This window comes from Budorcas taxicolor, chromosome 2 (assembly GCF_023091745.1).
Source record: "Budorcas taxicolor isolate Tak-1 chromosome 2, Takin1.1, whole genome shotgun sequence".
Classification (NCBI taxonomy): domain Eukaryota; kingdom Metazoa; phylum Chordata; class Mammalia; order Artiodactyla; family Bovidae; genus Budorcas; species Budorcas taxicolor.
This window is the reverse complement of record NC_068911.1, coordinates 14,515,876-14,539,036: the sequence shown is the minus strand read 5'-3', so window position 1 is coordinate 14,539,036 and position 23,161 is coordinate 14,515,876. Positions and strand designations below refer to the sequence as shown.

General features: G+C 41.3%; 1 protein-coding gene across 2 annotated transcripts in view; it reads left to right on the top strand.

Annotated features, from left to right (window-relative positions):
- The window catches only part of LOC128070359 (S-adenosyl-L-methionine-dependent tRNA 4-demethylwyosine synthase TYW1), a 140,194-nt gene that overhangs the window by 70,409 nt on the left and 46,624 nt on the right, over nt 1-23,161 (top strand). The gene's annotated exons all lie outside the window — the stretch shown is intronic.

The following is a 23,161-nucleotide window of genomic DNA, read 5'->3' as shown; positions in this document are numbered from 1 at the left end:
GTCTTTTCCTGCAAACCTTTGCCCCTTCCTAAGTCTCCCTATTCTTTTAGACCTAAAGTACTGGTCCTTCTCCATTGGCCCACTGTCAGTATTTGATATTTTCTGTTAGTTCTACCTTTAAAAAAATATTAATTAAAATTTTTGGCTGTACTGGGTCTTCGTGTGTGGATGGACTCTAAATTGCTGTGGGCGGGCTCAGTTGCCCCAGGGCATGTGGGATCTTAGTTCCCCTATGTGGGATCAAACCTGTGTCCTCTTCATTGGAATGTGGATTCTTAACCACTGGACCACCAGGGAAGTCCCTCGCTCTGCCTTTTCTTCTCTGTGGCCGTTTTCCTCTTTCTTGTTCTCTTTGCTTCTGCCCTGCAGTTCCACATGCTCTCCCCAGATCTGATATTGATGACCACTGTAGGAGCTTAAAAAATGAGTTTCTAATTCCTAGTGGGATTCGAGAATCTGCATTTTAAACATCGCGGGCGACTTTTGACGTGTAGCCAAAGATGGGAGTCAGTGTCCCAGGAAACCTGCCCTTCCCTCTTTTGCCCTTCCCATGGCTGTCTGGCTGCAGTGGACATTTCCAGGCTCGTCGTTCACCATATTCCCTAGGAATGCTACGCATCTCTGCTCATCTTGGCATTTCTGCAAGTGTGCCCAGCACTTTTCTTGAGAGCCCAGACTGTCCTTTCTTTCCATTTATTTGACTTGCAGAAATTCTGTGCAACCTTCAGGTCTCAGCTTCCTTACTACCTCTGCTGTGAAGCCTTCTCCAGTTGCAGATAGCTGCCCCGTCTCCCTTCCTAAGTTTCATATCTGTAAACACACTTCATATCTGTAAATACACTTCACACTGTTTTATCCTAGCTACCCTCTCCCGAACTGGATTCCTTATTCATATCTGAATTTTATCTTACATAGCACACTTTATGGTATTTGTGTGCTATGCTTAGTCATTCAGTCGTGTCTAACTCTTTGTGACCCCATGGACTATAGCCTGCCAGGCTCCTCTGTTCATGGGGATTCCCCAGGCAATAGTGGAGTGGGTTGCCATGCCCTTCTCCAGGGGATCTTCCCAACCCAGGGATCGAACCCAGGTCGCCTGCATTGTAGGCGGATTCTTTACCATCTGAGCCACCAGGGTATTTGACAAATGTTTGTTAAAAGAGTGAATGAGACTCACCAGAGCTCTGTAGTGGTAAGAGGTACTGTATACATTTTCTTTATTTTTCAGCTGATCACATTCCATACTGTCTCCTATCCCCCCTGCCCAATTTTATGCTTGAGAAATTAAATCAGTGCCTTTTTTGGTGATTGACATTATATAAGACATGAAAAATAGGCATTAGTTTCTGATCCATCTTGGATTATTTATAAAACTAGCAAGTCAACATCTGACTTGGTTGCTAAATTCTCTTTGGCTGTGGACTTTACCTTCAGGTGTATCCTCTTCACTTGTTGCTGAGATGGAAGATACAGCACATAAAAATCAGAATGGGTTTAAATGGAAGCAAACAGCGGGGTTGGCAATATCAAACACATATGATACACACAACGCTGTATAAAATAGATCCTACTGTATAGTGTAACGGAGAAGGCAATGGCACCCTACTCCAGTACTCTTGCCTGGAAAATCCCATGGACGGAGGAGCCTAGAAGGCTGCAGTCCATGGGGTTGCTGAGGGTCGGACACGACTGAGTGACTTCGCTTTCACTTTTCACTTTCATGCATTGGAGAAGGAAATGGCAACCCACTCCAGTGTTCTTGCCTGGAGAATCCCAGGGACAGGGGAGCCTGGTGGGCTGCCGTCTATGGGGTTGCACAGAGTCGGACACGACTGAAGCGACCTAGCGGTATAGTGTAAGGAACTACGCAGTATTCTGTAATGGCCTGAAGGCTAAAAGAATCTGAAAAATAGTGGAATATTTATATGTATAACTACCTGAACTACTTTGCACAGCGTTGTAAGTCAACTGTACTCCAATAAAAATGAAAAAAATCTCAAACACATATGAGATTGTTATCCAGGCCTATCTGAGTCAGAGAGTGGAAGAGGACAAGTAGGCATCAGCAGACTGGCTCAATAGTCTCCTTTTTTCCTTTTGGCCGAAAGCTTCCACAAATGCATTCTTTAATTATTTGTTGACGTATCCTGATTTACAGTGTTGTGCTCATTTCTGCAGCGCAGCGAAGTGACTCAGTTATATATCTATATATTTAATATTCTTTTCCATTATAATTTATCCTGGGAGATTGGGTAGAGTTCCCTGTGCTATACAGTAGGCCCTGTTGTTTCTCCACTCTAAATGTCAGAGTTTGCGTCTACTAACCCCAAACTCCCAATCCATCCCTCTCTCCCTCACCTCCTTGGCCACTACATTGTCTGTTCACCATGATTCTTAATTCTGTTTTGTAGAAAGGTTCGCTTGTGTCCTATTTTAGATTCCACGTCAGTGATATCATAAGGTATTTGTCTGTTTGTGACTTACTTTACTTAGTAAGACAGTTGTATCTACGTTGCTGCAAACAGCACTGTTTTGTGACTTTTTAATGACTGAGTGGTATTCCATGGTATATATGATCCACATTTCCTAGAAGAATGTGAAGATGTCTTTGACCCAGTATGGAAATTTAGCAGAAATATAGAAGGCAACTCCTGCTTCAAAGCAACACAAAATGAATTCTTATCTTGAAGTTCAGTTCAGTTCAGTTCAGTTCAGTCCCTTGGTCGTGTCCGACTCTTTGCGACCCCATGAATCGCAGCACGCCAGGCCTCCCTGTCCATCACCAACTCCCGGAGTTCACTCAGACTCACGTCCATCGAGTCAGCCTTTAACTGTCCAATTCAATTGTAAGTAGTCTGGAATGACTCATTGTTAGCCATGTAGTAACTTAAAGTTCTACAATATTTTTTAACCCATGAGCTTCTTACCTATAACATCATAATTGTGTTCATGTAACTCTAGTTGGAAAGGTTTTCTTGGGTTGTTTAAACTAGCTGCCTGCAGTTTAGGATAATTGCTTTCTAAGCATTTTGCAGCGATTAGTTTATGTTTCTCATTCTTCCATTGTTTATACTGTCATTTAGGAAAGATCTGTGGCAGGAAGCTGCTGTCAAAATAAAAAGTTTTAACTCAAGCTATGTTATTTCCTTTTGAATATCTGATATGATTGGTACATTAGATAATTATCAAGAAAGGTCGACTTTACCGCTGTTTAATACTAGAAAATAAGACATTTATATTGTGGCTATACTTTTTCACTAGGGCCAAATATATGATTATTATAATCTCATATCATTTGAGTTTTTAAATGAAAACTTGATAATAAAAGTGATACTTCAATTAGAACACCCATAATATTATCTCCTGTTATTTGTTTGAGCATTTAATATACCTGAGCAAGGAAAAGCATTTGAAGAATTTCTTAAACTTTATAAACAGAAATCTGATTTTTCCCAAGTTTTTCAGCCTACATGTGAGCTTGTACCACCCAAAGTAGAAGGTAGCATATTTTGTTTTATTACACTTGGCAAGTATAGTGTTTACATTTCAAGATTTTTATCCTTTGTCAAAATGTTCTTTTCAAATATGAGGGGAGAAATATATTGGTATTTGAGTATGTAGGGCTAAAAAGCAATTTTGTCAAGATAACACAGCATAAAATGTGTTAGCTTCAATTTCTGGACACAGCAGCTACTTGTTAAAGTCTTTTTTTTTTTTTTAAAAAAAAGAGAAATTCATTTTGTGCAAGACAACACTGCCTACCTTTGGCAGTAGACTTTTCATCAGCAGTGTGACCAGTTTTCTTTCTGCTGGTCCATTATTATGCCAAGCTGAAGATCCAGTAGGAAATGAAAGTAATTAATCTTTCCCCATGTTTGAGCAATAATATTGATATTCTTGAAACCTTATGTTTGAAAGACAGAAATAATTCCCCGCATTACATTCTTGGATGTTCAAAATGAACGTTAGTTCTATGGATATGAATATGCATTGAGCTGATGTTTACTGTCTTATTGTTAAGAAGGCCTTGTGTGCGTGCTTACTTAGTCACTCAGTTGTGTCCGACTCTTTGCAACCCCATGGCCTGAGCCAGGCTCCTCTATCCATGTGGATTGTCCAGGCAAGAATACTGGAGTGGGTTGCCATGCCCTCCTCCAGGGGATCTTCCCAACCCAGGGATCAAATCCAGGTCTCCTGCATTGCTGGCAGATTTTTTATGTCTGAGCTACCAGGGAAACTGTACCTTAATGAGATGGTTGTGTATCTAATATTTAAATAAACTGAAGTATTCATGTGGCCTACAACTGGCAGATTTAAAAAAACAAACATTTAATATTTGTCCTTATCTGATTATAAAATATTACATGTTGATTATAGAAAGGTGGGGGAAGTAAAGAGAAAAGAAGAAGTTACCTGTAATTCCAGGACTTTGAGGCAACTACCACTGACATTGTGAAGTAGTTCTATTCATCCTTTGGGGGAGGGTCTTTTTTTTTTTGCATATATGATTCAATTTTGTATGTTGCTCTTTGTTGTTAACACTGGGTCATGAGCATTTTTCCATGCTAATAAAAATTCTCTTTGACCTTCAGGTTAAAGCCAGTATAGTTTTTCACCAGTAACAGTGTGAAATAGTAGAAAATATATATATATTGGTCCCCTAGTTCCTGGCACAGAGCTCCTAAAGCCCTTGTAGTTTTCTAAGTGATAAGAGCACTAGAAGCATCTTTTGTTCTCATAAGGCAACTTTGGGTGGGCTCCTGGATGGATCCTGCTTGAGGGCTGGTCAGCAGTGTGACTAAACCATAATTAGAAGCTTGGAATTATCAGCACTCCCCACCACACACACACACATACACACACACACACACGGAGAAGGGCTAGAAGTGAAGTTAATGATTGATCGTGCCTACAAGAAGAAGCCTCTATAAAAATCCCACTCGGGGGTTTGGTAAGCTTCCAGGTTGGTGAACACAACCACATATCAGGAGGGTGATGTGCCCCCATCTTCATGGGGACAGAAGTGCCTGTGCTCAGGACCCTCCCAAGACCATGCGTTATGCGTCTGTTCATCTGTACCATTTAATAAACTGGTGAATGTAGGTCAGTGTCCCTGAGTTCTCTGAGCTGCTCTAGCAGATTAATCAAACCAGAGGAGGGGGCCCTGGGAAACTCTGATTTAGAGCCCATCAGCCAGGAACACAGGCGACAGCCTAGACTTGGGACTGGGCTCTGAAGTAGGTGTAATGTCAAAAGTGAGTTAATTGGTGGGACACCCAGCTCATGTTGCAGAGAATAATTTGGTGGGGGAAAATCCCTCACACATGTGACCAGAAGTGTCAAAAGTGATGTGTGTGAATGGTAAAGTAAAATGGTAAAAAACCCAGGGGAGGGGAGCCTGGGTTTTCCCCTCCTCACTTAGCTTCCTGCTTGTTGGCCAGTATCAGGGTCTCACCAGAGTGTGTTCCAGCCTGCTGCTGCTTCTTCGTGGGGGCCTGAGTGTAGATCAGGTTCCTGTCCTGAGCACACCTGGGAGGGAACCTTGTGTCTGCTGTTCTCCAGTTGCAACAGGAACATTTCATTACTTTCTAACATTTCTAAAGTCAGATGCAGCTAGAAATGGCATGTCATATTCAGTTGGTAGCATTGTTACTTTCATAGAGGAGAGACAAAATAATGGTACATAAGATAATTGTGTTTCTTACAGTGTAGAATATCTTGTGTGTGTGAGTCGCTCAGTTGTGTCCGACTGTTTATGGCCCCCTGGACTGTAACCTGCAGTCTTCTCTGTCCATGGGATTCTCCAGGCAAGAATACTGGAGTGGGGTGCCATTTCCTCCTCCAGTGGATCTTCCCAACCCAGGGATCGAACCTGGGTCTCCTGCGTTGCAGGCAGATTCTTTACCGTCTGAGCCACCAGTTAAATAGTATTCTTCTTCCTTCCTTCCGTTTTAGAATGAACTAATCTCCTCTCTCGGAGAAGGCAATGTCAACCCACTCCAGTACTCTTGCCTGGAAAATCCCACGGATGGAGGAGCCTGGTAGGCTGCAGTCCATGGGGTTACTAGGAGTCAGACACAACTGAGCGACTTCACTGTCACTTTTCACTTTCATGCACTGGAGAAGGCAATGGCAACCCACTCCAGTGTTCTTGCCTGGGGAATCCCAGGGACGGGGGAGCCTGGTGGGCTGCCATCTGTGGGGTCGCACAGGGTCGGACACGACTGAAGTGACTCAGCAGCAGCAGCAACAGTCTCCTCTCTATCATTCTGACCAATTGCCCTGCTTATTGACCTATTTGGTTTATTTCTGCCTCCCATCATTGATGCCAAAGTCTTCTCTTGAGCTTTGGTCCATCTGGCTGTAGTCTGGATATCTGTTTCTTATTATTATCTTTTCTTAGACTTTATTTTGCCCTTTACGTTTATCTAACCTGCGTGTATCCTCTCTGTATTGTTGATCCCATCCAGCCTGGATTTAGTGCCGTTTCACCCTCCTCTGCTTGGCTAAGAGGGTATTCTGGTTTTAGCCACTCTAGAAATCAGACCAAGACTGCTGACCTTGATCTCTCCAGTTGTTGTTTCTGTTGTTGTCTAGTGGCTAACTTATGTCCAGCTCTTTTGTGACTCCATGGACTGTAGCTTCCAGGCTCCTCTGTCCACGAGATTTTCCAGGCAAAAATACTAGAGTGGGCTGCCGTTTCTTCCTCCAGGGGATCTTCCCAACCCAGGCATTGGAATCAAGGCTCCTACCATGTTTCCTGAATTGCAGGCAGATTCTTTACCACTTGAAAGTGAAAGTGAAGGTCGCTCAGTCGTGTCCGACTCTTTGCGACCCCATGGACTATACAGTCCATGGAATTCTCCAGGCCAGAATACTGGAGTGGGTAGCCTTTCCCTTCTGTAGGGGATATTCCCAACCCAGGGATTGAACCCAGGTCTCCCGCATTGCAGGTGGATTCTTTACCAAGTGAGCCACAAGGAAATCCCTTTACCACTGAGCCCGTGGGGAAATCTGCAAACTGGTTGACTCTCCCCAGTCCTAGGAAATTCCCTAGTGAGTAGAGAATAGATTTTCTCCAGACCTGACTTCTGCATAAACGTATTACGAAAAGATGAGCATGCTGCATCTTAGGTTCATGTTGAGGCATCAGGTGATGTCTTGTAGCTAAGTAGATAGTTGCTTACATGACTCGGAGACTCAGAGGAATGTTGGAGTGTGAATATGTAGATTTAGAAGTCATCTCTAGCCGTAGATTGCAGGTGAAGGCAAGAAAGTGGATGGAATTATCTAAGAAATGTCTAAAGAAGGCCAAGGAAGGAGCCTTAGGGAAGACAAATTTTGAAGCTTTCAAGATGAGGAGCGTATGTAGAAAGTGAGTCTGGTGTGGTACGTAGTGAGTTTGGTAACAGTGTTTTTACAATCCCGTGCAAGTATGGTGTATTACATACAATTCAAAAAACTGAGTTTTCATGAAGTTACTGAGGGACTGTTAAGGGGTAGTGAAAAAGAAACTTGGTTTACCAGTTGACCTCTTAACGACTGTATCAAAATGGAATATAGTGTTTTGCAGAGAACCCATTGTGTAGTGGGTTGAGTGGAAGGATGGAAGTCGGAAGAGTGAACAATAGATATTAATGTGATGAATAGTAACTTTTGAACCCAGAGCAATAATATTGTTTAATGAAGAAATTAAAGGCATTTCCTTTTATCAGGTTAAAATTAGTTAAGCATATCTACTAAAAACAAGTTAGAAAATAAATATCCGCATAATGAAGAAAATAAGGTGAAGTGTATGCCACCAGAATTCAAAGACGAAAACACTATTACTATGATGCTGCTTTTCTTTCAGAATTTTAATTCATGTGTATAAGTATGTGTATGTCTTACTTATAAAATGAGATTGTTACATATTTTTGCAACTGTACTTTTTATTTAACATATCTTGAAAACGCTGTCATCTTCTATCGCCATAGATTAATTTTGCCTGTTGTTGAACTTTTGTTTCTGATTTCACTATTTTTTGAACTTTATACAAATAGAACCATTTATTATGTTTTATGCTGTGTCTTTTTCTCTCCTCGGTATCATGTTTGAGATATCTCTATGATATTATAGGTAACAGTTTATTCATTTTTACTGCCCTACAGAATATGACTATGCAACAGATTCTTTAGTGTTTCTACCTTTGGTGGACATGTGAGTTGTTTTATGGTTTTGACTATTATGAATAATTTTGGGGGACATTCTTATGTATATCTAAATATACGTGCATTTCTGTTGGGTAAATATGTAGGCCAGATTTGTTAGATTACAGGATAAGTGTATGTCCCACTTTAGTAGGTGTTGCCAGTTTTCCAAATTAACTATGCCAATTTATACTTCCCCCAGCAGTGTATGAGAAGGTCAGTTGTTCTGTGCTCTCTGACCTCCTCCCCACTTTTTAAAATGTAGCCATCATTGTTGTTGAGTGATATTTCACTGTAGATTTAGTTTGCATTTCCCCAGTGCGTACCTTTCATGGTTTTACAGATGTTAACTGGCTGTTTGGCCATCCTTTTTATGTGAATTATGTGTTCATTTCTTTTGTTCTGTATTTATTTGGATTATCATTCATTTTTTATTGACTTGTAAATGTTCTAAAATATATTCCAGATACAAGAGCTTGTCAGTTATATGTGCTCAAGGTATCTTCTAGTCTGTCTTTGCCTTTTTCCTCTTAATGATATCTTTTGATAAGCAGAAGTTCTTCATTTTAACAAAGCCCAATTTATCAATTTGTTTAAGTTTTATGGTTAGTGGTTTTCATGTCCTGTTTATGAAATCTTTGCCTACCCCAAGGTCATGAAGATATTTGCTAATTTTTTTAGTAAGAGCTTTATTAGTTTTTCTTTCACATTTGGAACTATGAATCATCTCAAATTAATTTCTTTAGGATAATTTGTGGAGGGTTTGTTTACTAAGGGCTTAATTATGCAAGTGTGTGGGAGGAATAGGGGGACTAAGGGGAGAGTGCCAAGAGTCCTGGGGCCAGCAGCACCAGAGCATTACTATCCCAGGAGTCAAAGGGACAAGGGGGAGGAGAGGCTGCTGCAGCCTGGGAGGAGGGGAGAGTACTGTAGAGCAGGTCACCTGGAGAAGGTAGTGATGTTCTGTGATGTTTTGTCCCGGGCCACAGCCTTGCAAGGAGAGAAGAGGCCCTTTCTCCTCCCTTCTCAACTGATGTTCCCATTGGCCAGAGCCCAAAGGAAGGACTAGGTAGGCTGGGAACTGGTTCCTCTTGAGGGGGATTACCTGATCTGAGGAGGCCTCTCTAGACCAAAGTACAGCCCAGAGGAAGGAGTAAGTAGTTTTGTAGTCGAGTGCAGCCCTGTGCAGCCCTTAGCATACAACTGTTGCTGTGCGCCATCGCCCTGCATCCCGTTACTAGGCAGTGGTTACCACGGAACCATTCGTGGTCCTGCTTAGCCATTGGTCGGCGCCACAATGGGCCCTGCCTCCAAGTAACCAACTCTCAAGGAGCCACTGTTGGTGGGCTATTCAGCCAGAGGTCAGAGGAGTGGTGGTCCTCAGGCAGAGAGTGAGATAAGAGGTGAATCCCAGCCTTCTCCCTGGGGTCCTCCAGCTCACCCGGCTTTGGGTCAGTGGGTGAGCTGGGGGCCCAGGAAACAGGCTGGGAGCTGTGTCCTGCAGGGCTCCAGAGCCCTCGCCAAGGCCACCCAACTGGCCAGACCCAGGCCTTGAGGTGGTGGTGACTCTCTCCCCTGTCCCTGTCTCTGTGACCTCATGGCAGCGGCCGTCTGCATAGGATGCAGTGTGTGTGACTTGGCCCCCGCTGTTCGGGCAACCTGAGGAACCTGGGGGCCAGTTGGGTCCTGGGTGCCTGGATCCCTCAGTGTTGACAGCTGGACCTCAGAGGGTGAAGGTTGTGCCTTGGGACCTGGCGCTTTCTTGTCAGAACAGAGAATAACATTCCTTTGGTGGAATATACAGGAACATCGTTAGCTGACCATGACCAAGCCTGACCTCAAGAACAAAGGATCTGATACCTAGACTTACAACAACTAACCACGCCCCTCTCCCACCTTTGCTAGAAATGGGCTTTGCTGAGAGCATTGGGGGAGTTTGGGCTTTTTAAGGCATAAGCCTGCCTCTCCTTGCAGGGCCCTCCCTAAACCTTTTTCTCCTCCAAACTCTAACATTTTGGTATTGTTTGGCCCCACTGTGCGATGTGCACGTGGACTTGCCTTTTGATAACAGTTGGGGTCACTGCTTGGACACTGCAGGTATGAACTCAGTCTCCCAAGGCCTATGTGCTGGTTGTTGTAGTTCCTCCCCATGGAAGAGCGGTCACGACTGAAGGTCTCCTCCTGTCCCCATGGTGCAAGGTCAGGGTAGGGGCTCCCACAAGACCACCCATGATGCAGGGGGCAGGGAGGGCGCTGGATTCTCTTTTCCTATTGGAGCAACCCGAGACTCAGGAGGTGGTGCTGCCCTGGCCTGGAGGAGGGGCGGTGTGATTAATGCACTGCTGTTTCTCCTGCCTTCCATCGCAGTCTGTTGTGGTGGCCCTGGTGCTGCATGTGCTTCAGCCTCACCTTCCCCATTCCAGAATTCTCTCCGTGGTGTCTTGGTTCTGAAGAGTTGTTAGTCTTCTTCTGAGAGGGACAGAAGTCAGGAACAGTCTGTGTCACCCTCTTGGTGATGTCACTCTCAAATATATTTTTATATGTGGTATGAGATGGCAGGTTGGGGTTAATTTAAAACTTTGAAATTGGTTCTCTATGTCCATCTTCTAGCTTTTTCCTTCAAGATCTAGTCCTCTTGCTCTCTGTGAATTCTGCCCGTAGTAACGTGCTTAAAAAGTCCTCCCCAACCCATCCTGGGTTATAAAAATATTTATGTGTATTTTCCTGCTCTTTCATGGCCTGAGTTTAAAAATCTTGACTCTTTAATCCAATTGGGATACAATTTCATATTTACTTTTATTTAGTCACCTGGTATCATTTATTGAATTATTTATTTCTCATGCACTGATTTGATAAACGTATTGTATCTTGAAACATATCGGTGCCAGTTCATTCCAAGGAGATGCTGTATGTGTGGATTTTGACCTTTCTTTCCCCATTAACAGTGTGGCACAGACATTTTCCCACAGTGGTACATATAGCACTTCAGCGCCGTTCTTGTTGTCTGGGTGATATCTCATTCTGTGCATCTCGTAATTTAATCTGCAGGGTTTGTCTTTGGCTTCTTTCCCTGTCTCCTCCCTCCTCCCTGTCCCCAGTCTGTATCCAGCACTTACATGCCAGCCGTGCCTTGTGCTATCTTGTAACAGGCCATCATAGTGCTTGCATGGTAGCTTGTGACTGCTTGGTAAATTGTCTTTCTTCTTGTGAACTAAAGGGTCCCTCAGACAAAGCATGGTGTATGTCATGTCATTTTTGCTCGTTGTCGTTTTCCCAGCTCTCATCGCAGCGTGGCACACAATTGCCACATGATAAATGTTTGGTAAGTGAGCAAATTAGATTTATCTCTCTTCCTCTTGGTGTATATTTCATTGTTAACCAACCGTCTGTCTTGTGTAGCAGCTAAGAGCTTGGGATTCTGAAATGAGACTGCTCTTGCTGGAATCCTGTCTCTACCACTTCCTGGCTAATATTGGTCAAGGGACTCAGTTTTCTCATCTGTGAAATGGGATTAATAGCAGTGGCGACCTCCTAGGTCTAGAAACAAACAGGTAAAAACGTCATGGGGTGCTTGGGTAATATACCTTCTCTCACCAATTAAATATTTTGGAGATAGAAAAGATACAGTTAATAAGGTGGTAAATCCCAATATACCTACCATCTAGCTTAAGAAGTGAAAATATAAATATGCTTTTTTAAGTTTTGCCAGCCTGATGTATATGACTTGATGTTTACCAATACTTGTGGTTTTATTTTCCATTCCTCTCATTAGTGGTTGAATATCTGGGGTGCCCTCTACTGCATGCAGACTTGGCTCTAACCCCGGTCTCCTTGCTCGAGTGGGCCAGCGCTGTAGCATGTGTTTAAGGTGGTGAAGGGTGGGAGAGGTTATTATCTGGATAGTTGGATGCTCTTGCAGTAGTGAACTCCTTCACTGTTTAAAGTCCATCCTGATATTCAACATTGATAGTACTACCTAGATAATACATGCATGGCCTGCCATGCTCTGGGGCCACAATGCTCGCGTTTGAAAACTGGGTCCACTCCTTAGAGCTCTATGAGCTCTGAATTTCAGTTCCGTTATCTGTAAAATGGGGATAAAGGAGCACTTAACCACATAGACTTGTTTTGAGGATTAAGTGAATTACTGTGGAACGTGCTTACTGGAATGACCTGTAAGACCAAATAATACTTAATAAATGAAAACTTATTTATATGCCTCCAAAATGGGTTAGTGAGAATTTATAACCTATATGTCATGCTGAGGACTTTATGTCCTCAGTTTTAAAATACATATATTCTTTGAGATACAAATTATTCAGCTACTTAAATTTATATCCATTTTGGGTATGAACATTTCAAAGTATTCTGAGTTTATCTGTTGTCTGCTTTGAATGTTTATTCTCAAGACCAGAAATTGTGTTTGTTTGAACTCTGAAACTCTAAGCAGGAGAACTTCATTGCAAGAGGGGGTTCTGAAAAGAATTTTGATACAAATACCTGCAGTCCATAATTTTCCCTGTTGCCTTACTTGATGTGTATTTATCTGCAGATCATTTTTGTCTTGAATTTTAAAATGGAACAAATGTTTGTAATACTTGAAGCAAGTGTATATGGACACATTCACACAGTGTATGTTTATATACATGTGTGTGCATATGTATTTTTTGTGTTATCTCCCTATTTACCTACACACACACACATATATATAGTATATATAAAATACATGTTTTTATACTACATAAAATATGCCTATATATTTTTTGCAGTATCTCCTAATAAAAAATGTAAATCCCCAAACATTAGAAACTGTAATGATCACCTTATGAAAAAAATTCTGTTCCCTCTTAGAACTGTCTTCATGAATCATCATTTTGCTTCATGATCTGTTACTGTTAGAGGGATAAGATCCCTTATACTTGCTTTTAGACCTCATAAAATACTGATCAAGCATCTTGTTTCTTTCCTTGAATTTTTCTCAGTTTTATAATGGTGTGTCTTAGGATAAGGATAGTTCTGAAAAAAAAAAAAAAAAAGGTTTTTAGGTTAAGTTTTAAAATAAACTTAAAGTGAATAGTCTTCCCTAGTGGTCAGCAGTAAAAAATCTGCCTGCCAATACAGGAGACTTGGGTTCGATCCCTGGGTCAGGAAGATCCCCTTGGAGAAGGAAACAGCGACTCACTCCCATATTCTTGCCTGGGAAATCCCATGGACAGTGGGGCCTGGAGGGCTGCAGTCCATGTGGTTGCAAAAGAGTTGGACACGACTGAGTGACTAAACAACAATAGCAATAAAGTGAACAGGTCAGTTCAGTTCAGTCGCTCAGTCGTGTCCGACTCTTTGCGACCCCAGGAATCCTAGCACGCCAGGCCTCCCTGTCCATCACCAACTCCCGGAGTTCACCCAAACCCATGTCCATCGAGTTGGTGATGCCATCCAGCCATCTCATCCTCAGTCGTCCCCTTCTCCTCCTGCCCCCAATCCCTACCAGCATCAGAGTCTTTTCCAATGAGTCAACTCTTCGCATGAGGTGGCCAAAGTACTGGAGTTTCAGCTTCAGCATCATTCCTTCCAAAGAAATCCCAGGGCTGATCTCCTTCAGAATGGACTGGTTGGATCTCCTTGCAGTCCAAGGGACTCTCAAGAGTTGTCTCCAACACCACAGTTCAAAAACATCAGTTCTTCAGTGGTCAGCTTTCTTCACAGTCCAACTCTCACATCCATACATGACCACTGGAAAAACCATAGCCTTGACTAGACAGTAAAGTTTAAAAAGTACTGAATTTAATGAAAATGCTACTACGCAATCATTAAGAAAAAGCCCAACAAAACAATGGGAACATAAGCCAAAGATTGATGTTGTTCAGTTGCTAAGTTGTATTTGACTCGTTGTGTTCCCATGGACTGCAGCACGCCAGGCTTCCCTGTCCTTCACTGTCTCCTAGAGTTTGCTCAGCCTCATGTCCATTGAGTCCAAAGACAAAAACCCCTAATAGAACATGAACTACAAATGCTTTTAAATGCAAATGAAAATAACAGGGAGGAAACAAGGACTCTCATATATCTCTGATAAGAATGTAAATTGGTACAACCTCATTTTTGAAGGACACTTTTATGCTTTCTATTAAAATAAACAATACGTATGCCTTTTGAGTGAGCAGTTCATACTGAGTAATTTACCCTGAGACATACTTCCATCCACACAAAGTAAACAAAGTGAGATATATGCAAGATTATTCATTGTGACATTATTTATAGTCACAAATGATTGGAAGCAAGCTAAATATCCATCAGTAGAGAGCCGATTAAATAAATTATGGTACATCTATACATTTGAATCCTTTTTAACTTGAGTGTCTTTGGCTGTTTTCCTCTTTGTACCTTTTCAGAGTGTTGTGTGTTGTGTTGTGTGTTCTCAGTCATGTCTGACTTGTTGCAGCCCTATGGACTGTAGCCCCCCAGGTTTCTCTGTCCATGGGATTCTCCAGGCTAGAATAGTGGAGTGAATTGCTATTTCCTTCTCCAGGGGATTTTCCCAGTGCAGGGATTGAACCCGTGTCTCTTACATCTCCTGCCTTGGAAGGCAAATTCTTAACTACTGCACCACCTGGGAAGCCCTTTCAGAGTGTTCTTAATTTTAAAAAGGATAACTATCAGAAGCTGCCCCAAGCAGATACCTTTTTCTAGGGAAAAGAATTGTAAAAATTGTTTCATATTCTTCTTTCTAGTAAGTAGTAACTCATTATTGAAGCTTGAGTAAAGCAGAGAAGGTGGTATAGAAGCTAAGAAGCCCCTGCTGCTGCTAAGTCGCTTTAGTCGTGTCCGACTCTGCGACCCCGTAGATGGCAGTCCACCAGGCTCCCCCATCCCTGGGATTCTCCAGGCAAGAACACTGGAGTGGGTTGCCATTTCCTTCTCCAATGCATGAAAGTGAAAAGTCAAAGTGAAGTCGCTCAGTCGTGTCTGACTCTTCGCGACCCCATAGACTGCAGCCTACCAGGCTCCTCCGTCCATGGGATTTTCCAGGCAAGAGTACTGGAATGGGGTGCCATCACCTTCTCTGAAGAAGCCACTAGCAGAGAACAAAAATTTGATTGAAGTCAGATCATAGTGAGTTACAGAAAGTGGGTATGTTAATTGTCTCATGTACAAACATTTTCACTTTGAGCTCTTATTTCATCAACATCACACACATTTGTTTTTCCTAAATATTCTAACCAGCACATAATATAATTTCCCAAGACTTAACACTAGTAATTAGTCATCTTAAACATATTATTTGATCATCATTTGATATAATGTTTACTAAAAAGCATTGACTTTGCTTTCATGCTCCATCTCCTCTTATTTTTGTGTGTGTGTTTTCCACCCTTTAGAAGCTTTCAGGCAGTGACTGTAGTTAGTGTTTTGTCAAACTGTTTGATTAGAACTTCATGGGAGATCTTTCTAGTTCTTGGAAAGTAAGCATAGTGGACATATGTGACTCCCCTGTGGCACTGTACCAACTCCGTGACCTCAGTGAAGCCACTCAACCTCTGTAAAGCCTTTGCTTCCTCACCAGTTCAGCAGCATTAAAACAGTTCCTGACTCACCAGATTGAGTTGAGGGGTTAAATGATATAACACAAGTAAAACGCTTAGTACATTGCTTGGCACGTGGGCTCAGTAATGTTAATGGTATAGATGATTAATAAAATTAGTTCCAATCTAAGGAGTGATCCTTTGCCTCTTGGAATAATTTTTGGTTACAAATTGATTCTTAACACTTGGGAGAGTTTGTTTTTACTACATTCATTTCAGCCAGCTCTCACTTGGAGCTTACTATGTTTCAAGTCCTGTGCAAGGCCCCAGGGATAATTATATCTAGGATGTGGTCCAAGCCCTAGGGGAATCACAGTCTTCTGGGGACAAATACAGGCATACCTTGCTTCACTGCACTTCACTTTGTTGTGCTTTGCAGATATTGTGTTTTTTACAAGTTGAAGGTTTGTGGCAACCGTGTGTCAAGCCAGTCTATTGGCAGCATTTTTTCAACAGCATTTGCTCACTTTGTGTTTCTTTGTTACATTTTGGTAACTCTGGCAGAGTTTCATATTTTTTCATTACTAGTGTATTTGTTATGGTGATCTGTGATCAGTAATCCTTGATATTACTATTACAGCTACCTGAAAACTCACATGATAGCGTTTTTTAACAATGAAGTACTTTTTGATAAAGATAATGTACATTTTTTTAAGCCATGATACTGTGCACAATTAGTAGACTATAGGATTGTGTAAACATTACTCTTCTATGCACTGAGAAACCAAAGGATTCATGAGACTCACTTTTTTGTGATATTAGCTTTGTTGCAGTGGTCTGAAACTAAGCCTGCAGTACCTCTGAGGTCTGCCTTTAGGCACATAGAGAATTTCAGCATGTGGAGACACGTGCTGGGGAAGGAGTATGCACAGGGTCAGGAGAGACACTGGGATCAGAGTTGGGAAGGATCTGTATTATTCAAAAAATAAGAAATGGTCAGGGGGCTTCCCTGGTGGCTCAGTGGTAAAGAATCTGCCTGCCAATTTGGGAGACTGGGTTCGATCCCTGGTCTGGGATGATCCTGCCTGCCTTGGAGCAACTAAGCCCATGTGCCACAGCTATTGAGGCTGTGCTCTAGAGTCCAGGAACTGCATTTGTTCAGCCCACGAGCTGAAACTGCTGAAATCTTCGTGCCCTAGAGCCTGTGCTCCGCAACAAGAGAAGCCACTGCAAAGAGAAGCCTGAGCACTGTGCCCGACAAGCCACAACTGGAGAAAAGCCCTCGCAGCAACAAAGACCCAGCACAGCCAAAAAGGCATAAAGTTACTAAAAAAAATTAGCCCTAAAGATCCCGTCCTCCACAGGTTAATAATGCCTAGCACATCAACAGAGTTTTAAAAAATCTGTTAAAGTAATTCTGTGATTCTAAAAACACTCAATATGTCATTTAACTGAAACTGGAAAAGTATATACTAATGAGATACTTTTTTTGACTTACATTGAACAAAAACATTATTAAGAGTTGTAAAATTATGCAGGCATGGGTGATAAAAATTTACTATAATTTTATATGTCATGAATGTAACAGTGGATAATTTATCCAGTAGAAGTTTCGAGATCTTGATGGCCTAAACATTACCAGGTCCATCTACAGAGTAGTATCAGTTTTGGGTGGATGACCTTCATGGCACAAGTTTTTTTTTTTTCCCCATTTGAGGAACTATCTTTTACATGAAGCTCACTGTGTATTAAGGTCAGCCCCAGGTAGGTTGTGGCTTGAATAATAGTGAATAATACTGACATGCTGTAGCTCAAAAAATGAGAAATGATTTTAAAGATCTAGTTATCCACAAGTTAAGCGGGTTTTATCCACCCTTTGACCTTCAGTTCATATTTTTGGATCCACTGAAGGATATAAGCAGAGACATCTCTTCTAAATACAGGCACACCCTGCAGACCATCTCCCTGTCAGTTGCTGGTTTCCACCTTTTTGTTTCTAATACCCAAACACGTACAGTGTAGATGATTTTCAGTACAGTGTCTTAAATTGATATTTACAAGGGCAGCGATGGCAATGTGCTCAGTTGTGTCCGACTCTTTTCTGACTCCATGGACTGTAGCCCACCAGACTTCTCTGTCTGTGGGATTCTCCAGGCAAGAATACTGGAGTGGGTTGCCATTTCCTCCTCCAGGGGATCTCCCTGATACAGGGATGGAACCTGCATTTCCTCCGTTTCCAGCAGATTCTTTACTGCTGAGCCACAAGGGAAGCCCTTACAAGGGCAAAATTTATACTTATTTTCCAAAATTTAATATAGCATTTAAAGCAAAATGATATGCAAGGCAAGTCTTGGATGATGTCCCAAGTACAGTTGGTAAATCATCAGAGTCAGGTGTAGATGATGGGAAAGCTCATCACGTGAGCCAAGGGGTGCCAGCATGGAGGGAGGCCTTTACTGAGCAGTTGCTGTTTGCCTTGTTTGTCTTCCATTGTTAAATCGGGAAGTAGTGTTTTACACATTTTACAGGCTAACATAATAGTTGTTACATTTGTGGGCATTTTACCCTATTTTAGTTTCATTTTAAGAAAGTCTTTGGAGGCTCTGAGCTGATCTGTAACACATTTTAATTTTTCCCGTTTAAAATAATGGGAAATATGCTTCACTTAGCATTTTTATGCATGCTTTTAGATTCCAGGAACAGATTACTGCTCTTAGCTGGGAGATGCCTGTGTTACTGCAGTTCCATCCTTTTTAAATAATTAGTGATTATGATTCTTGAAATATATTGGGTGTGTGTTTCCCATGGCCATTTTTTTTCTCTGAATGTCTTTCTGCTGCCCAATATATTTTAAATTGCATTTCCAAATTTACAGTTTTCAGGGAAGCACAGTTTATGTTCTTTTTTTGTTATCCTTATAGTTCTTATTTAGGCATAAGTTTGAGTTTTTGGTAGCATAGCATAATCATACTCTATGTATAACTTTATCTCCTTTGCAGCTTAAATATTTTTCTGTGCTATGATATAATCTTGTTCTACTATTCACTGATAATGATGGATCGCCTTCCTCTAATATTTATCAGTTTTCCCTTGTATTTTTATTTTTATGATGGTTTCTTCTTATGTGTGCATAAAATTTAATATACTGGATCATAAACAAATGTTTAATAGATACAAACTACACAAACTGCATTCATTCATTCAGCGAGTATATATTTTGCTAAATATTTTATAAGAACTCTTCTAGACACTGGGGATCAGTGAATAAGACACACAAGGCTCCTGTTCTCTGTTAGGAGAGAAGGAGAGACAGAAAACAAGTGGATTAAAAAATTTTGCCATTCATAGGCCACTAAACACAATGTGGTAAGAACAAAAGTTTAAATGAACAAGGCTCGATCACTTGATAATTCATAGAGTAGAGTAACTTTTAATTTTCATTAGATGAAAGGAAATCAAGACTTAGGTTTCAGATATTTGTAGACTAGAGGAAGTCAGAATACTGCATGACAATATCCAGAATTGAACCAAAGATGAATTATGTCACTTGGGATTCAGGTAACTATGTATAACAGATACCCCCAAATAGTGAATGGGATAATCAAGTTAGAAATCCTTTTTTTTTTTTTCTCATGTCACAGAAACTTAAATAAAGGTGAACCAAGAGCTGCTGTGGCTTCCTTGGTGGCTCAGATGGTAAAGAATCTGCCTGCAGTGCAGGAGACCTGGGTTCCATCCCTGGATTGGGAAGATTCCCTGGAGAAGGAAATGGCAACCCACTCCAGTATTCTTGCCTGGAAAATCCCATGGACAGAGGAGCCTGGCGGGCTATAGTCCATGAGGTCACAGGAGTCAGGCATGACTTACTGACTAAACCACCATCACCGAGAATTGATGCAGTGACTGTGAGATAGTGGAAAAGAATATATACTGGTTTCTGTCTTCACTTCCTGGCATTGATCTCCTGAAACTCTTGTAATTTCCTAAGTGATAAGAGAATCTTTTATTCTAATATTGGTTTTTGACCCTGGTTCTTGACAGAATCCCTAAATCCCTTGGAATTTCATGGATGTCTTTTGTTCTCATGAGGTGGCTTTTGGTGGGCTTGTGGATGGAACTGATCACTAGAAAGACCAAGTCAAACTTAGAAGCTTGGAACTTTCACCCTATACCATATCTTATAGGAAGGAGAGAGGGGTTACAAATTAATGATCAATCTTGCCTACATGATGAAGCCTCTATAAACATCCCAAAGGCACAGGATTTAGGGAGCTTCTGGGTTATTGAAAATATGGAGACACTACTGCTGAGATAGTAGTGCCTGGTAAGCATGCAAACTCCTCACCCCTTCCCACTTATCTGGTCCTACTCAGCTATCCATCTGCAGGGTTGTCTGTATTCTCTATCTTATCCTTTTATAATAAACGGGCATACAGTTAAGTAAATTGTTCTCCTTGGTTCTGTGAATTGTTCTAGAAAATTAATTGAACCTGAAGAGGTTGTGGGAATCGCCAGTTTATAATTGATCGGTCAGAAGTACAGGTAACAACCCTAATTTGCACTTAAAATCTGAAGTATGTTTGGGGCAGTCTGGAGGGCATGAGCCCTTAACCCTGGGGATCTGATGCTGTCTCCAGGTAGATAGTCAGAATTGAGTTGAATTGGAGGATCCTCAGATGGTGTCATGCTCTTGCTTGATATGGGAGAAAAACCCACTCCTCTGGTGTCAGAAGTGTTGTGAATACGGTAGTAGTGTGAAAGTAAAGGAGAAACACGGGACAGAGTGTGAGTTTTTCATTTTCAGTATTTTCATGGTGTTTTCAGAGACCCAGGTTCCTGTCTGACATTCAACATATGATTCTCACTCTAAAGTTTACTTCATGGTCCAAAATGCTTGCTAGAGCTCCAGCCATCATGTTGCCCTTCCAGCCTTCATTTTGAGCAGGCAGTACAAAGATGGGTATTAGAAAAGCACATCTTCTTTTTAAGATAATTTGTATAACTCTTTCTTTTACATCTTTTTGGCCTGAACTTAGTCCCTTGACTACATCCTGCTAAGGGAGGCTGGAAAATGTAATCTTTTAGCTGAGAATACTGTTGTCCCCAAGTAGTTCAGACATTATGCTTATAAGGAAGAAAGGTGAATGAGTTTTTGTAGGAGACTAGCAATCTACATCAATGAACTAAGCATTAAGTTCAAATGTTAAGCAAGGTGATTGCAGCCATGAAATTAAAAGACGCTTACTCCTTATTATGACCAACCTAGATAGCATATTCAAAAGCAGAGACATTACTTTGCCGACTAAGGTCCGTCTAGTCAAGGCTATGGTTTTTCCTGTGGTCATGTATGGATGTGAGAATTGGACTGTGAAGAAGGCTGAGTGCTGAAGAATTGATGCTTTTGAACTGTGGTGTTGGAGACGACTCTTAAGAGTCCCTTGGACTGCAAGGAGATCCAACCAGTCCATTCTGAAGGAGATCAACCCTGGGATTTCTTTGGAAGGAATGATGCTAAAGCTGAAACTCCAGTACTTTGGCCACCTCATGCGAAGAGTTGACTCATTGGAAAAGACTCTGATGCTGGGAGGGATTGGGGGCAGGAGGAGAAGGGGACGACTGAGGATGAGATGGCTGGATGGCATCACCAACTCGATGGACATGGGTTTGGGTGAACTCCGGGAATTGGTGATGGACAGGGAGGCCTGGCGTGCTAGGATTCCTGGGGTCGCAAAAAGTCGGACACGACTGAGCGACTGAACTGAACTGAACTGAAGTCTATTAGGAAGAAGGAAATAATCAAGGTAAAAAAAGATCAATTAATTTGAAGGTAAAACCCCCCAAATATTGGGCATATAGAATGTTATTGATGCTTATCATCAAAGTAAGCTTAATGGTTTGCTGGAGATGGAAGGCAGATTTTATAGCATTTCTAAAAACAGAAAACAGGTGACTTCTTGAAAAGGAGACAGAAGAAGGATTTAGGGTTTGTTTCGGGGTGTTACTTGTTTGAAGTGAGGAAGGCTGAACATGAACCTGTAGGTAGAAAAGATGTATGAGAGAGGGTTGATCTTTATATACCTCTCAGGGAGAGGTATGTTTTATTTCTAATTTCTGAACTAATACTTTTATCACTGTCTCAAGAGCACATATATTCTTGTGATATGTGTGTTACATTCACTCAACAGTGTTTTAAAAAAGTTAGTCCTAGACAAGATAGCACTGAGGTCACTTACCAGGGTTCATTTGCAAGGTATGTATATTTGTCCTAATGTACATAGATAATGGATTTTCTTCTGACAAAGGGCTAGAGAGGGACACCCAGGTGGTTTGAACAGACATTTTCAAAAAGAACCACCACTTTCAATTTGGTTTTAGTGATATTTGCTTTGACATTTCAAACAGCATTAAAGGAAAATGTTCATGTTTATCAAAAGTGGTTTGGGGTTAAATGTGATTGAGATCCGCTGCCACAAATGAAGGAAATCACCAGTTCCCCCCTTCCCTTTGCCCATCACTAAGAGACCAGTAAGCATTTTTTCCTGCAACGGCATAGATTTCATCCTCTTTAATATATTCCAAATGGAATCATTTAAGGCTATTCATCTCAAAGCTTTTTTTAAAATTTTAGCTTAGCTATTGTTATTTTGGACATTAGAATTGGACCTTTTCATGAGAATCATTGTATTTGATTTATGAAAAGAGTGTGGAGAAAAGGGATGTTAAAAAAACGGGCAGTAGCTGATTTCTTTTGCTTATTGAAACCAGAAAGAAGGAAGCATGTTGGACATTTGAAGACCCTTATTAGTGTATTTGCGAAGTGAAGATAGTGGAACCTGAGTTCTGTTTGACTTCTGGCAATGTGAAGATCATTTGCTTCTTTGATGTGGCCCAGAAGCTAGTATGTATGGCAGAAACTCATTTGCCACGTCATAGGAGTAAAAAATTATGCCATTAGTTCCTTCATAGTCTGAGATATTGGATTGAAATAAATACCATTTATATGTAGCCATTTGCACCCTTACGTCATCCAGCCACACAGTGGGGAAAGGAAAAAATGATGTTTTGCCAATGACAAATTAGAAATGTTAAAAATCACGTAAATAGAGTTTGAATAACCTTTGGAATTTATTAGCTTTATTTCCACAAGGTTTAGAGTCTTTCTGATGGTGTATCTTCTAGCTTTGGAGTTTGTGAAACAGACCAAAAAAACCCAAATCAAAAAGGAGATATGTCATCCATCTTCCTGCTGATTCATGAACTGCATGCATCTCAAGATGTCAGGAGACCCTGACCTGGTCCAGTGATTGAAGAGAGCTTCCATTTTATATAACCATAAAGAAAGTTTCTGTTTTTTTGTTTTTCTCTTCCTGGTTCATGCTGGAAAATTGTCATCTTTTGACTGTCTGTACTTTGAAAATATCTGGTAGATGCTGGAAAATCCTTCAGTTGTAG